Below are 13,922 nucleotides of genomic sequence, written 5' to 3'. Positions count from 1 at the left end.
TCAGGGCACAGCAACTGTCGCGTAGAGAACTACAGCATGTTAGACAACGCAGGGAAGGACAGCAAACCTCGCGCCGCAAGCAGCCCAGCCCGTGGGTGGCCATGGGGGTGCAGCGCTACCAGCCTGGCCCGGGAACTCTGCACAGACAATACAAGACTTCCTCATCAACAGAGGCGTAACTAGCTGCAGTAATGCACACTAATGTGCATCTGCAGAGTGGAGTAGTGACTCCTGAAAGTGCGTAAGCGCAGGTAAAACACAGCGGGCGACCCGCAACGAAAATGCACGCCTTGGCATCACTACGCTCGTCGCCTAGGCAACGAACAGGCTGAGTCATCGTGACCCGCCCCGCGCCTAGGTCACGTGACGAACTAGGAAAACGCGTCAGCAGCCTCCCTATAGCAAATAATATAAAAATAACTTGTCGCGAATCTAAACTGCGACACTTTGGCCATGTGCAGAAGTACTGCAGGACCAGTGCTCTCTGCGGCGTGTGCAGCGGGAAACATCCCTCCTCGAAGTGTATTGATACACTGAGGACCGGCAATGTCCGGGCTGCACGATGTCCGAACTGTGGCGGGAGACACCACGCCTGGTTCAAGGGCTGCCCCGAACGACTGAGGAGGCTCCCCCCTCGGCCCTCGGGTGCTATAGACACCTTGCCCCCAAAGAACCAGGCTGTTTCCCAAGCAGCTCCCTCTGCCTCACCCTCTCCAAGCCCAAGAATGGACGTGGTGGTCCATGCACCTGCCTGCCCACTGCCAACATTTGAAGACGCCGCCACCACCACCGACGACGCTGCCCCGCCACAACAAGATGAGGTCGCCACCAACACCGACGACCTCGCTCAAGAAGACGCCTGCACGCAGACTAGCTGGAAGAAGCGAGGCAGAGCCTGCCAGACCGCTCCTCCGCCCACTGAGGATGCGGCGGCCCAGTCAACTTCAGAGACAGCAGCCCAGGAGACGCAGACGCCGAGGACGACCACTGCAGACGCTGAGACTGCCGCCCTGACCCGAGCCTTTGCGCAGGCCCCCTGGGGCGAACTGGGAGGTTCAGTTCGCCCCCGCGGTCACGCTCACCAGGGTGGAGTTGTTCACCATGCTGAAAGCTCTAAGGGCCTCATCTAGAACCACGCCGAAGCAGAGCAGAAGGGCCGAGAGCACCTGTACGAGAACCCCATCCAGACGGTGCTTTACGAAGCCCTCGGAGCCGCGCGGACGCAGAGGAAGCCCGATTTCCCGATCAAGTGCCCGCAACGAGACCCACGGCGAGACGCGCTCTGGCCGCAGTGAAGATGCAGTTAGAGGCGGGCCAGCCTATGGCATATACCCGCGAGGGCTAACAACACTCAAAACCCACCAACCAACCAACCAACCACCAACCCAACACTCACTCCACTGTTGAGCTACCCACCTGAACCATGACTGGCCGCGGCAAGAGAGGCAAGAGACTCGGAAAGGAGGCAAGGGACTCGGAAAGGGGGGCGCCAAGCGTCACCGCAAGGTTCTTCGTGATAAGATCCTGGGCATCACCAAGCCGGCCATCCGTCGTCTGGCGCGCCGTGGCGGTGTGAAGCGCATCTCCGGTCTCATCTACGAAGAGACCCGTGGTGCTCAAGGTGTTCCTGGAGAACGTCATCAGGGATGCCGTCACCTACACTGAGCACGCCAAGCGCAAGACCGTCACCGCCATGGACGTGGTGTACGCCCTCAAACGCCAGGGCTGCACCCTGTACGGCTTCGGTGGTTAATGCCGCTGCCTGAGCGAGCCCGACCTAACCACCCACCCCGGACCTCTTTGAGGTCCACATTCTTATTCACTAAGAGAATAGTAGCACACTTTTACTTCAGTTATATTTCCTTTCTTCTTTTTTTTTCTCTTTCTTCTTTCTGTTTCCTCCCTCCCTCCTGCCTAATGATGATGGGTCGCACCTCCACCCACTGCTCCCCATCCACCTCATTTGAAACTAGTAAGCTCCAGTTTGTCTCCTCCCTCCCATCTTTTCCCTCCCTCCTGCCTAATGATGGTTCACACCTCCGCCCACTGCTACCCACCCACCTCATTTGACACTAGTAAGCTCCAGTTTGTTTCCTCCCTCCCATCTTTTCCCTCCCTCCTGCCTAATGATGGTTCACACCTCCGCTCACTGCTCCCCATCCACCTCATTTGACACTAGTAAGCTCCAATTTGTTTGTTTCAGTTCTTACAGAAACATCATTTTGCCATAATTTCCCCTGTCCCTGTCAATTCTTTGTAAAATCAGTAACAGGATATCTATGAAAAGAGAGAGAGAGAGAGAGAGAGAGAGAGAGAGAGAGAGAGAGAGAGAGAGAGAGAGAGAGAGAGAGAACTATATTGGAAAATATATAGACAAAACAAAGAGAAGTCTGGACGGGAAGAGGAAAAGAAAGAGAGGAAGGATGACATAGAAAGGTTAAAAAAGAAAGCAATAATGAGAAAGACGGCAAATATATAGACAGAGAGAAAAAGAAGCCTCCCCTTCTTGATCCACTACTTCTATTGTCTCTTGGAATGTGCAGGAGTGTATAGGAAAGCAAGGGTAGGGTTAGAGGGGGAGGGACAGGCTCAGAGCGAACTTGAAGGGAAAGGCTGAGGAAGTGGGAATCTCCCTCTCCCTCCCCCTCCTCCTCCTCCTCCTCCTCCTCCTTCTTCTTCTTCTTCTTCTTGTTCTTCTTCTTGTTCTTCTTCTTCATCTTCTTCTTCTTCTTCTTCTTCTTCTTCTTCTTGTTTTTCGTTGTCGTCCTCATCATAACGTTGCGCCCTCTCTTACTGGACCCGCTTTTCAGATACGTTGAATCAGCCCCACCACCGAGTAGCCCGCCGGAACCCTGGGCAAGCGTCTAGATGCCCAACAGTAGACAGGTGGATGACTAAAAAGCTGCAAATACGTTTCTATGAAAGTAGGTGTGCAGGCATGTAAATAGGTGTGCCTGCCTGCCTGCCTGCCAGCCAAAACAAGCAAACGGGCTAGCTAACAGACAAACACAAAACTAGCTAGATAACAAACTAAAAGACAAACTAGCTAGCAAGCAAGCAAGCAAGCAAACAAACAAACAAACTAACTCAGTTCAACGAACGAGCTAGAAAAGGAATAAACCGACCAACCAACAAACAAACAATCAAGCTAGCTGGCAACACACAAACAAACAAACTTGTTAGCAAACAAACAAACAAGCTAGCTAGCTAGCTAACTAATACACAAACAAACTAACTAACTAGCTAGCTAGCAATCAAACAAACAAACTAGCTAGCTAGCAAATAAACAAACAAACAAGGTAGCTAGCTAGCAAACAAACAAACAAACATACAAACAAGCTAGCTAGTAAACAAAGAAACTCAATAGCTAGCTAGTAAACAAACCAACTAGCTAGCTAGCAAGCAAACAAATAAACAAACTAGCTAGCTAGCTAGCTAGCCAGCAAACAAACAAACAATCAAGCTAGTTGGCAAACAAACAAACAAACAAGGTAGCTAGCTAGCAAGCAAACAAACAAACAAGGTAGCTAGCTTGCAAACAAACAAACAAACAAGCTAGCTAGTAAACAAACAAACTCACTAGCTACCTAGCTAGCAAACAAACCAACTAGCTACCTAGCAAGCAAACAAATAAACAAACAAGCTAGCTAACTAGCTAGCAAGCAAACAAAATAACTAGCTAGGTAGCAAACAAACAAACTCACTAGCTAGCTAGCTAGGTAGCAAACAAACAAACAAGGTAGCTAGCTAGCAAGCAAACAAACAAACAAACAAGTTAGCTAGCAAACAAAATAACTAGCTAGCTAACTAGCAAGCATACAAACAAACAAACTCACTAGCTAGCTAGCAAGCAAACAAGATAGCTAGCAAACAAACAAACAAACAAACAAACTAACTAACTAACTAACTAACTAACTAACTAACTAACTAACTAACTAGCAAGCAAGCAAGCAAGCAAGCAAGCAAACAAACAAACAAACAAGGTAGCTAGCTAGCAAACAAACAAAAGAACAAGCTAACTAGCAAACAAACAAACAAACAAACTAACTAACTAACTAACTAACTAACTAGCAAAAAAGCTAGATAGGGAGCTAGCTCGTTTGTGTTTGTTTGTTTGTTGCAAGCTAACTTGTTAGTTAGTTTTGTTGTTGGAGTTTTGTTCTTAGTTTGTTGAGGTTTGTAATGCGTGTTGGCTTTCCTTTTTTTTTTTTTTTGGGGGGGGGGGGGGTGCTTGGGATGGAGTATTGCGATTTCTTTTTACATATGTTAGATGACTGTCTCTTTTTAGTGAATCTGAAAGTCCTTTAGCGAAAATAATCACTTGGATTATAGTGTCTCTCCTGCAATATTTGCCTGTGCAATGGAATAAGTATTATTCCATCTATCACTGAAATAACTGGATGTTAATACAAAAATATTGCCATACTCAACTCCTAATACCTCCCAATTTTTTTTTTTTTTTTTTTTTAATGCAAGACCATAGGTAATAGTAGCTGTATCTACAAAACGATTGGTAATAGGATTATCTGTTACTCAAGCAAATGGTACAAATAAATAATTCTCCTTGAACAAGTTTGTTTTTACATCCTGTGCATATGGGAGGAAAAATGAAATCTAATAGCGCTTTTATCAACTCTCATAGTTACTGAAATATTCTAATACCTACAAACAGAAAATTCATATTTTTATTATTGTATGTGATAGGTATAGAGGGAACTAATTGCTTGTTAAGGCTTTTATTCTAAGAATTTACCTCAAAAAAGTCTAAAAAGTTCAGAGTTAAAAGCGTAATGATTACCGAAGTAGAAAAATCATATAAGATCTCTATTCATAACTCCCGTAACACCTATGTGTGAATATACTGCTCCTGTATGGTTTATGGTAGTAAAAGACATCAAAGATATAATCAAGAGAGAATCATACAATGTAATAAACTCTACCCACATACTGGCCAAAGAATATGCTAAAGATATTTCTCGAGGAAAAAAAAAAACACTCCTTATCCATGGCTTTTAGTTACAGCAGAAGAGCAACTAGTGGGGTTCCCCGTCCGCTAGGGGAACCTTCGGCGGAGCTATGTGCGTGGGTCTCCTTAAACTCTTTTTGTTGTTGTTGTTGTTGTTGTTGTTGTGTGTGTGTGTGTGTGCGTGTTTTTCTAATTCTAATTCTAATTCTTATTAGCTAGCGCGAGGTGAGACTCCTGTATCGCAGTGTCTGTGTTGGCTGGCCCTGGTGCTTTTGCGCTTAGTTTAGCTTACCCTCCCAAACGTTTTCTTCTTCTCCTCAGGGTCTACCTCGCCACCTAGCACCTGCGTGTGAGACAAGATGTTTAGGTTGGGTTAAACTATACCGTGATGATGGCTGTGTGTGCGTGTGAAGGTAAAGGTGAAGGTACAAACCAATGCATGCTTTCTCGGGTGATGCAGGGGATCATACATCACGTCAGTGACTGACTGACGGATTCATTTTACTCATTCCGGACGTACTCCACAGGCCACAGCAGTGATGACGACGGGCGGGTCGGAGCCCACCCAGCTACTACCTACCTACTTCATCTCGGCGGGGGCAGCGCCGCATCTGATCTGCACGACGGCCATCATCGTCTCAACGACCTGCAGCACCTACCTCCCGGCTCTGTTTTGCGGGTTTTTTTTTTATTTGTTATGTTATGTTTTGTGGGTTGTTTTTGTCGTTGTCAACAGAGGGGTCCCTTACCTGCCATGAAGAAAACAAACAAACAAACAAACAAACTAACTGTGGGAAGCCTGCCAGACTCGGGGGTTGTTAATTGTTGTTGTCATGACTGAGGGTCTTCTTCCTAGTAATATCAGCAGGAATTGACCTAGGAATGTCACTATGTAGTTGAGGGGGTGTCCAGAACTCTTTTTGGAAAAGGGTGTGGCTCCCAAGGGGAGTACTGTTGTCGTCCCTGAAAGGCCGAAGGCGATTACTTTTTCTCGTTCTTCTTGGGCAGGAGCACCGCCTGGATGTTAAGCAGCACACCTCCCTGGGCAATGGTGACGCCGGAGAGGAGCTTGTTCAGCTCCTCGTCGTTGCGGATGGCCAGCTGCAGGTGGTGGGGAATGATGCGGATCTTCTTGTTGTCGCGGGCCGCGTTGCCGGCCAGCTCGAGCACCTCGGCGGCCAGGTACTCCATGACAGCTGCCAGGTACAAGGGGGCGCCGGCGCCCACGTGCTCGGCATAGTTGCCCTTCCTCAGGAGACGGTGGATCCTGCCCACGGGGAACTGCAGGCCGGCACGGCTTGAGCGGGACTTTGAATTCCCCTTAACATTTCCTCCCTTGCCGCGTCCAGACATGTCGACAGTGAGTGGTGGGGGTGTGGACTTGCGCTTCTGCTGTGGGCTCGGAGAGCGAATACCCGCCGCTCGTCGCTTTTTCGCCCTATATAGTGCAGCGCAGGATCGGAGGGGCGGGGACGGCCGTGCGAGCCTGCCAATGGGAACGCGTGCCGCCTCGCGTCCCCGCGATCCCGAGTAAGCGGCGCCGGCATAAAGGGGGAATCCGGGTGCGGCCCGGCAACATTTGCTCGCCGTCTGGGAACCAAGAAGCAGACATGCCCCCCAAAGCATCAGGAAAGGCCGCCAAGAAGGCTGGCAATGCCCAGAAGGCCATCGCCAAGGGTGACAAGAAGAAGAAGCGCAGAAGGAAGGAGTGCTACTCCATCTACATCTACAAGGTGCTCAAGCAGGTCCACCCCGACACCGGCGTCTCCTCCAAGGCCATGTCCATCATGAACTCCTTCGTGAACGACATCTTCGAGCGCATCGCGCCGAGGCCTCTCGCCTGGGCCATTACAACAAGCGCTCCACCATCACCAGTCGGGAGATCCAGACGGCCGTCCGTCTCCTCCTGCCCGGTGAGCTGGCCAAGCACGCCGTGTCCGAAGGCACCAAGGCCGTCACCAAGTACACCTCCTCCAAATAAGCAACCCACCAACTTGCTTGCTCTGGAAAAGAACCGGCTCCATTGGAGCCACAAACTATTTCCCGAAAGAGAACGAAGACGGTTAGTCCCTCCCGCGATCTCTCTCTCTCTCTCTCTCTCTCTCTCTCTCACTCACTCACTCACTCACTGAGCTGACCCACCAAGGGATGCATGGCATCAATAAGCGGACCGAGTCCCGCCAGTGCTCGCCAAACAGCGACCAAGGCTTGAAATCGCCAATGCTTCTCTCGGTCGTTTGTTGTCAGCTGCAGGGGATCATGATGAGCGATATATGCCTACATAGCAGCCGTCATCAGTAGTTAGTGATTCCGCCCCTCCGTTTATATTTATTGACTTGTTCTGGTAATTCCTGTCTTCCTGCCTGCATGTAGTCCCCACATATTCCCTACTCGTGCACCCGCCAGTTGAAATAAGTTAAGAGAGAAATCAAAGCCCCCCCAATCAATTGATATGAGATTATGAAGCAGAAGGATATGTGGGAAAGGCAACAAGCCAGTGATCCTCCTCCTCCTCCCCCCGTGCCCGCCCCAGTGTCTGTCTAAACTCTCTCCCAGAAAGTGAATTTGGCCCTGAAAAGGGCCTAGATATAGTGTGAGCAGATTGTAGTACTCAGATGGGCAACGCCCGCTTAGGCACGCTCGCCGCGAATGCGACGGGCCAGCTGGATGTCCTTTGGCATGATGGTGACACGCTTGGCGTGGATGGCGCAGAGGTTGGTGTCCTTGAAGAGACCGACGAGGTAGGCCTCGGAGGTTTCCTGCAGAGCCATGCCGGCAGAGGACTGGAAGCGGAGATCGGTCTTGAAATCCTGGGCGATCTCGCGCACCAGACGCTGGAAGGGCAGCTTCCTGATGAGGAGCTCGGTGCTCTTCTGGTAGCGGCGGATCTCACGGAGGGCCACGGTCCCGGGCCTGTAGCGGTGAGGCTTCTTGACTCCTCCGGTGGCCGGGGCCGACTTGCGAGCGGCCTTGGTGGCCCGCTGCTTGCGGGGCGCCTTGCCACCAGTGGATTTCCTGGCAGTCTGCTTGGTACGGGCCATGGCTGCGGACGAACAGAACAGTTGAGTCTGCCAGCCGTTTCTCGTTTTTATAGTTTTGGCGGTCGGGGGAGGAGCGGTGGTCTGCGTCCTGCGCGTGCGCTGCCTCCTAGTCCCGCGCTTGCCAGCCCCCGTCAGGCAGTGCATCTATCTAGCCCTATTGGAGGAATTTAGGGTCTCTTGGAGCTGTCTGCATATGCTAGAGCCTAGTACAGTGTGGAGGCTCATCCAACGTCACTAGGCCGTCCGGAACTAGACGGCAGGAGCCAGCCTATCGCCCAAAGACCCATCACCGCAACCTTTGGTTCTGCATATATAGAGCGAACGCTGGGGCAACCCAGGCGGACCAGCCAATAGCATATAGCCCGCGAGGGCTAACAACCCTCGAAATTTAAAGGAAGGAAGGGCAACCCAGCACAAGAGTTGCTCTCCGATCTCCACGGCGCGTGGACCTACTTCTCACCCTGACCTTCTCCAGCAACAGCTCTCGCCTCCTAGCGTTCGAGCTGCTGCTGGGAGAGCCAGCTCTTGACCCAGCTTGAGGAGTACCTGCCCTTTGTGGAGTTTGTTGTGTGCAGCTTTAGCGGGCCCTTTTTTGGGGCTCTGCTCCGTGTGCTTACGAGTGTTACCTTAAGTGCTTGTGATTAGTGTTTTCGAGTGATTTGCGTGTCTCCGCGGTGCTCTCTTGCAGGGCACCGAGTTGAGTGTGTTGCGCTCTGCGGATCAGGCGCCGCTTGTGTAGTGTGCTTTCTTGCCGTGCCCATTCACAGGGTGTGGGCAAAGAGTTGAGCGTGTTGTGCTCTGTGTAGTGCGTTTCTAGTGTTGTCTACAGTGCGTCAGCACGCCTGCGTCTCGGGCTCAGGCGCCTCTTGCGTGCAGTGTTTTGTTGCCGTACCCACTCACAGGGTGTGGCTTCGAGTGCTCGTGCACTGTTAGGTGTGTATTTCAGTGCAAAGTGTAGTGGATGATAGACACTGTCTGACAGACATGTCTGCCGTCGCCCCCCTAGAGGCCGTCTCCTTGGACACGCCCAAGAGGAAGGCCGACCGGTCCCCCAGAGGACCACAAGCCACCCAGGAAGCGGTTGCTGGAGGACGACGACCTACCGCTGCTCTCGGACCCGGAATCCTCGGAGCAAGAGCTAGACCGATCGTCTACCAGCGCCGACCCCGAGTTTGTGACGCAAGAGAAGAGGAAGACCGTGCAGCAGAGGAAGAGGCAGCAGACACCAGCCGTGGAGGTCGCTCCCGCCCCCCGGGCAGCGGATCGGAGGAGGCCCACGGAGGGGCCCCCCCGGTACCGCCTAGTGCACAGGGGAGACTGCACCAGCGATTACCTCGCGGTGCGGCACCTGGAGACACTGCCGCCCGGCGCCGGCTGTGCACCTCCAGACCCCGACGCCATTCCTCCTAACTCCGAGGGACGCGGCCGCGGCGGAGTTTCTCGAGGAGGTTGTAGCTCGTCGCCCTCGAGGCATTGTCCTCCAGAGGCTGGAGCAGGTACCGAGGAGAGTGAAGGGGTGCTTGTGGGTACCCTCGAGTACGATGCCGAGGACATCAGGAGACTAGCAGACAGGGGTGACTCACGTCAGGCGTTGCTATGTCGTGAGAGAAGGACGGAGACTACCCACGAGGAACGTGGAACTAGTCATGGACCGGGAATCGCTTCCCAAGGACCTGTCCCTCGGCTGGCTCGGCAGGTACCGTGTACGGCCTTTCGTAGAGGAGCCGAAGCGGGGCTTCAAGTGCCAGAAGTTTGGCCACGTGGCCAGGCTCTGCCGCGGCTCGCGGCTAACCTGCGCGGTGTGCGCGGGCAACCACGACTCCATCGTGTGCATCGGAGCCAGACGGGAGGAGGCCAGCCGGCCTCCGCCAAGATACTGCAACTGCGGGGGGAGCCACCCAGCGTGGTCGCGGAGGTGCGCGGAGCGGAGGCGGCGACTTCCAACCACGGAGAGGGGACCGGTGCCTCAGCCACGAGGCCACGGCCAGACGGAGATGACGGCGCCACCACGGCTTCCGCCCCCGACGGAGGAAGACTATCCGCCGTTACCCGCTCAGCAGCCACAGCGGCCAGGGAGCGCACCCAGCCGCAGAAGGAAACGCAAGAAGAAGAGACGACCAGCAGTCACGGCGGAGGGACCCACTCCCGCCCCAGTGGAACGGCGCACGCCCACAAGGACGGAGCAATTCAACTCAGCCGGAGCGGAGACGCGTGCGTCGTCCGGGACGAAGGCCGCCCCGCCACTCAACCGTGCGAGGAGGATGAGCGCGCCCGGCCGTCTAGACGCTGGGTTGCTGAAGACGTTTTGGGTCAGCCCAGACTCCACCAGGAAAGCGACCGTCACGTATCGCCCCACCGCTCCGACCTTCGACCTGCACGATCTGATGATGCGCCTGCAAGCAGTGATGGCAAGGATGCACTGCGACCTGCTACAAGCCCTGGGCGCCCAACTCACCTCGGCGACGGACGCTGTCTTGAAGAGAGCAGATAACGACCTACTGACCTTGACGCCAGGGACGCCGAGGAAGACGCGACCGACGACGAACTCCGTGGACGAGGAGAACCCAATGCTGGAGGACCTCCGGGCCGCCCAGGCCTAAGGTTCTTACAGTGGAGCATCCGAGGACTCCGCGCCAACAAGACTCTGCTCCAGGCCGCTCTCATCGAGGATGACGTAAGTGTTTGTCTCCTACAGGAAACGCTGGTTAGGGGGGACTGCCACCTCCGCTTTCCCGGATACACTGCCCACCATCTCCCGATCAGGGACGAGACTGGGGGTAGAGGTTGCCTGATTTTGGTCAGCAACTCCATCCCCCACAGGGTGGTCGAACGCCCCATAGACTGCGGCGAGGGTGTCGAGACCCAAGCCGTCACCCTCCTCCTTAACGGGACAGAGGTTATAGTCTACAATGTATACAATGTATACAATGTATACGAAGGTTGAAATGATGTCAAAACAACACAAACAGGCCGTCCCGGTGAATTTCAAAGAGGGTGACACAGTCATGATTAAGCAAGCGGAACGGAGTTCGAAACTGGGGGCTAAATTTGTGGGTCCTTACCGAGTTGTTCGGAATGTCAGGGGAAATCGGTTCGAGGTACTCGAGTCGAATAGTGGAGTCAGTCTACTTTCCTTTGCTGCTCGAAATCGCAGGGTGATCAATGCCAATTGTAGAAAACTTGCGCAATTACATACTAACATTGCGGTACTGCTAGAGGAGACAAATAAGATGGTAGAGGTTATCAACATAGTTGTCAAACAGATCGACCAGGTGAATCAGTTTCTCCTCCTAGATCAGGCCTTGCATGTATTGGAAAACGTCATTACCTCCGTCGCAACGGCTAATCAGCAGGTTATTAGCAACATGGTTGATGCAGCGCACGGTAGAGTCACACCTGCCTTGTTCCCTCTACACGATTTGAGAACGACTGTCCAGATCGGGTATCAAAATTATAGCCTGACGCCTTTATTCACCCCGGACATGAGTCAATATTTTTACCCCTTGATTGAGTCCAGCCTCACCCCTGATGCCATAATCATTCATGTTCCGTTTCAGACGGCGGACGTGTTTGAGGCACACGAAATTGTCCCGTTCCCTTTTTCGGCAAAGGGCAGTGTGTTGGCCCTGGACACGTCCCCGTCTCTTGTTCTAACCGCGAAGGATTTCGCTCTGTATTCAACGGGTAGCTACTCACTCTTGCAGTATTGCAAGGAGACGGTCTTCGGGCGATTCTATTGTTCTGCGTCTCTCTTTGCCTTCCTTCCAGTTCGGGGAGGGGTATGCGAGATCGCCCTCACCCGCGTGAACGCGTCTGACGCTCTTTCCCTGTGCCCTTACAAGCAGCTAACACCAACGCCTGTTTTCCATAAGAACTTTCGGGGTCTGCATTATTTTTATTTCCCTCAGTCCTTCTATGTATCGGTCATCTGCCCGGAGGGTACCACTTATCAACGGGTTACTGGTCACTATGCCATAGCGGAAGCATGCTATATCCGCTCCACTAACATAACAACGTACCCGTCCCGGATTCGTCTGGTTTTCACGGCCAATATTTCCCATCGAGTGTTTCCTCTACGGTCTCTCGATGACATTCATTTCTCCAGCATCTCGTATGTGACTAATTCCCTTAATTCATTGTCTTTCGCGAACAAAACAGAGTTTGCGGAAACCCTGGAGGAAACGCTGCCTGATTATTTGCATCTCCCCTACCTGTACCCTGGATTTTTTGTACCATTGTTTCTGATGTTCGTCAGTCTCGTCGTCATGTGCTACCTTCTTAGGAGAAACTCTGTCCTGCACGATTATTTGGTTGTGCAGACGCGGCGACTGGATGCCGGGAGGCCACTGGCAAGGTAGTTTTCCTTTTCTCAGACAAGTCAGGGGACAGAAACCTGGCTGCTCCTATACTTAACATTGTACTGTGTTTCACTACTGTATTTTTTTTTTAGGAGCTAGATCAACGTTTCATTGTCTGTAACTATGCCGGTTGATAGTTTCTTATACATGTGTCCTTATATTTATCTTTTGAGAGGTTTCTTATGTTTCATGTCACACACGTTGTGGTTTCCCTCTCCCTATTTATATTATAATTCCACATCTGTTCTTACGTTGCCAGTGTTTTAATGTAATTGTATCATAGGCAGTCTGCTTGACAAACTCCCACTATGTATGTTCATGGTAACTCGCCTGCTTTTTCGATTTTTATATATCGCGAGGTCGCGATCACTGGTAGGTGACCGAGCAGTGTTATAGTAGGATATCAATGTATTATTATTATTTAATATCACCACGAATTAGGCATACAATTGTCAATGGAAAAAAACCACGACAGATAGATCACGCCACCTTATAGGAATGTCGTCCGTCAGTGTTTACCGTCTCAGTTTTGTATACTTCGCACTCCGATGGTGCGTGGAGGTCACCTTGACATACGTGACCGATTGTAACAATTATTTTCCAACCTGTAACTCGACTCCTTCACGAGAGTCCGACTGACACACAACGACAGTCGCTCTCGCTCCGTCGCTTCTTGTACATAAAGGCTACGAATATAATTCGCCTTAAGGAAGCTGAAGTCTTAATCAACACCCTTTAAACGCCCCCCGACAAGCCCGTTACACACCCGACCTTGACGAGCGACCATTTTGCGATTCTGACGACGCTCGATGTCCCCCTCCCGCCGAGGGAGGCCGGGCCGAGCAGGTAGCGCAAGACCGTCACCGCCACGGACGTGGTGTACGCCCTCAAACGCCAGGGCCGCACCCTGTACGGCTTCGGTGGTTAATGCCGCTGCCTGAGCGAGCCCGACCTAACCCACCCACCCCGGACCTCTTTGAGGTCCACATTCTTATTCACTAAGAGAATAGTAGCACACTTTTTACTTCAGTTATATTTCCTTTCTTTCTTTCTTTCTCTCTTTCTTTCTTTCTGTTTCCTCCCTCCCTCCTGCCTAATGATGATGGTTCGCACCTCCACCCACTGCTCCCCATCCACCTCATTTGACACTAGTAAGCTCCAGTTTGTCTCCTCCCTCCCATCTTTTCTTTCCCTCCTGCCTAATGATGGTTCACACCTCCGCCCACTGCTCCCCACCCACCTCATTTGACACTAGTAAGCTCCAGTTTGTTTCCTCCCTCCCATCTTTTCCCTCCCTCCTGCCTAATGATGGTTCACACCTCCGCCCACTGCTCCCCATCCACCTCATTTGACACTAGTAAGCTCCAATTTGTTTGTTTCAGTTCTTACAGAAACATCATTTTGCCATAATTTCCCCTGTCCCTGTCAATTCTTTGTAAAATCAGTAGCAGGATATCTATGAAAAGAGAGAGAGAGAGAGAGAGAGAGAGAGAGAGAGAGAGAGAGAGAGAGAGAGAGAGAGAGAGAGAGAGAGAACTATATTGGAATATATATAGA

The sequence above is a fragment of the Eriocheir sinensis genome, unplaced genomic scaffold (genome assembly GCF_024679095.1).
Source record: "Eriocheir sinensis breed Jianghai 21 unplaced genomic scaffold, ASM2467909v1 Scaffold3, whole genome shotgun sequence".
Lineage (NCBI taxonomy): Eukaryota > Metazoa > Arthropoda > Malacostraca > Decapoda > Varunidae > Eriocheir > Eriocheir sinensis.
This window is presented reverse-complemented; position numbering follows the sequence as displayed.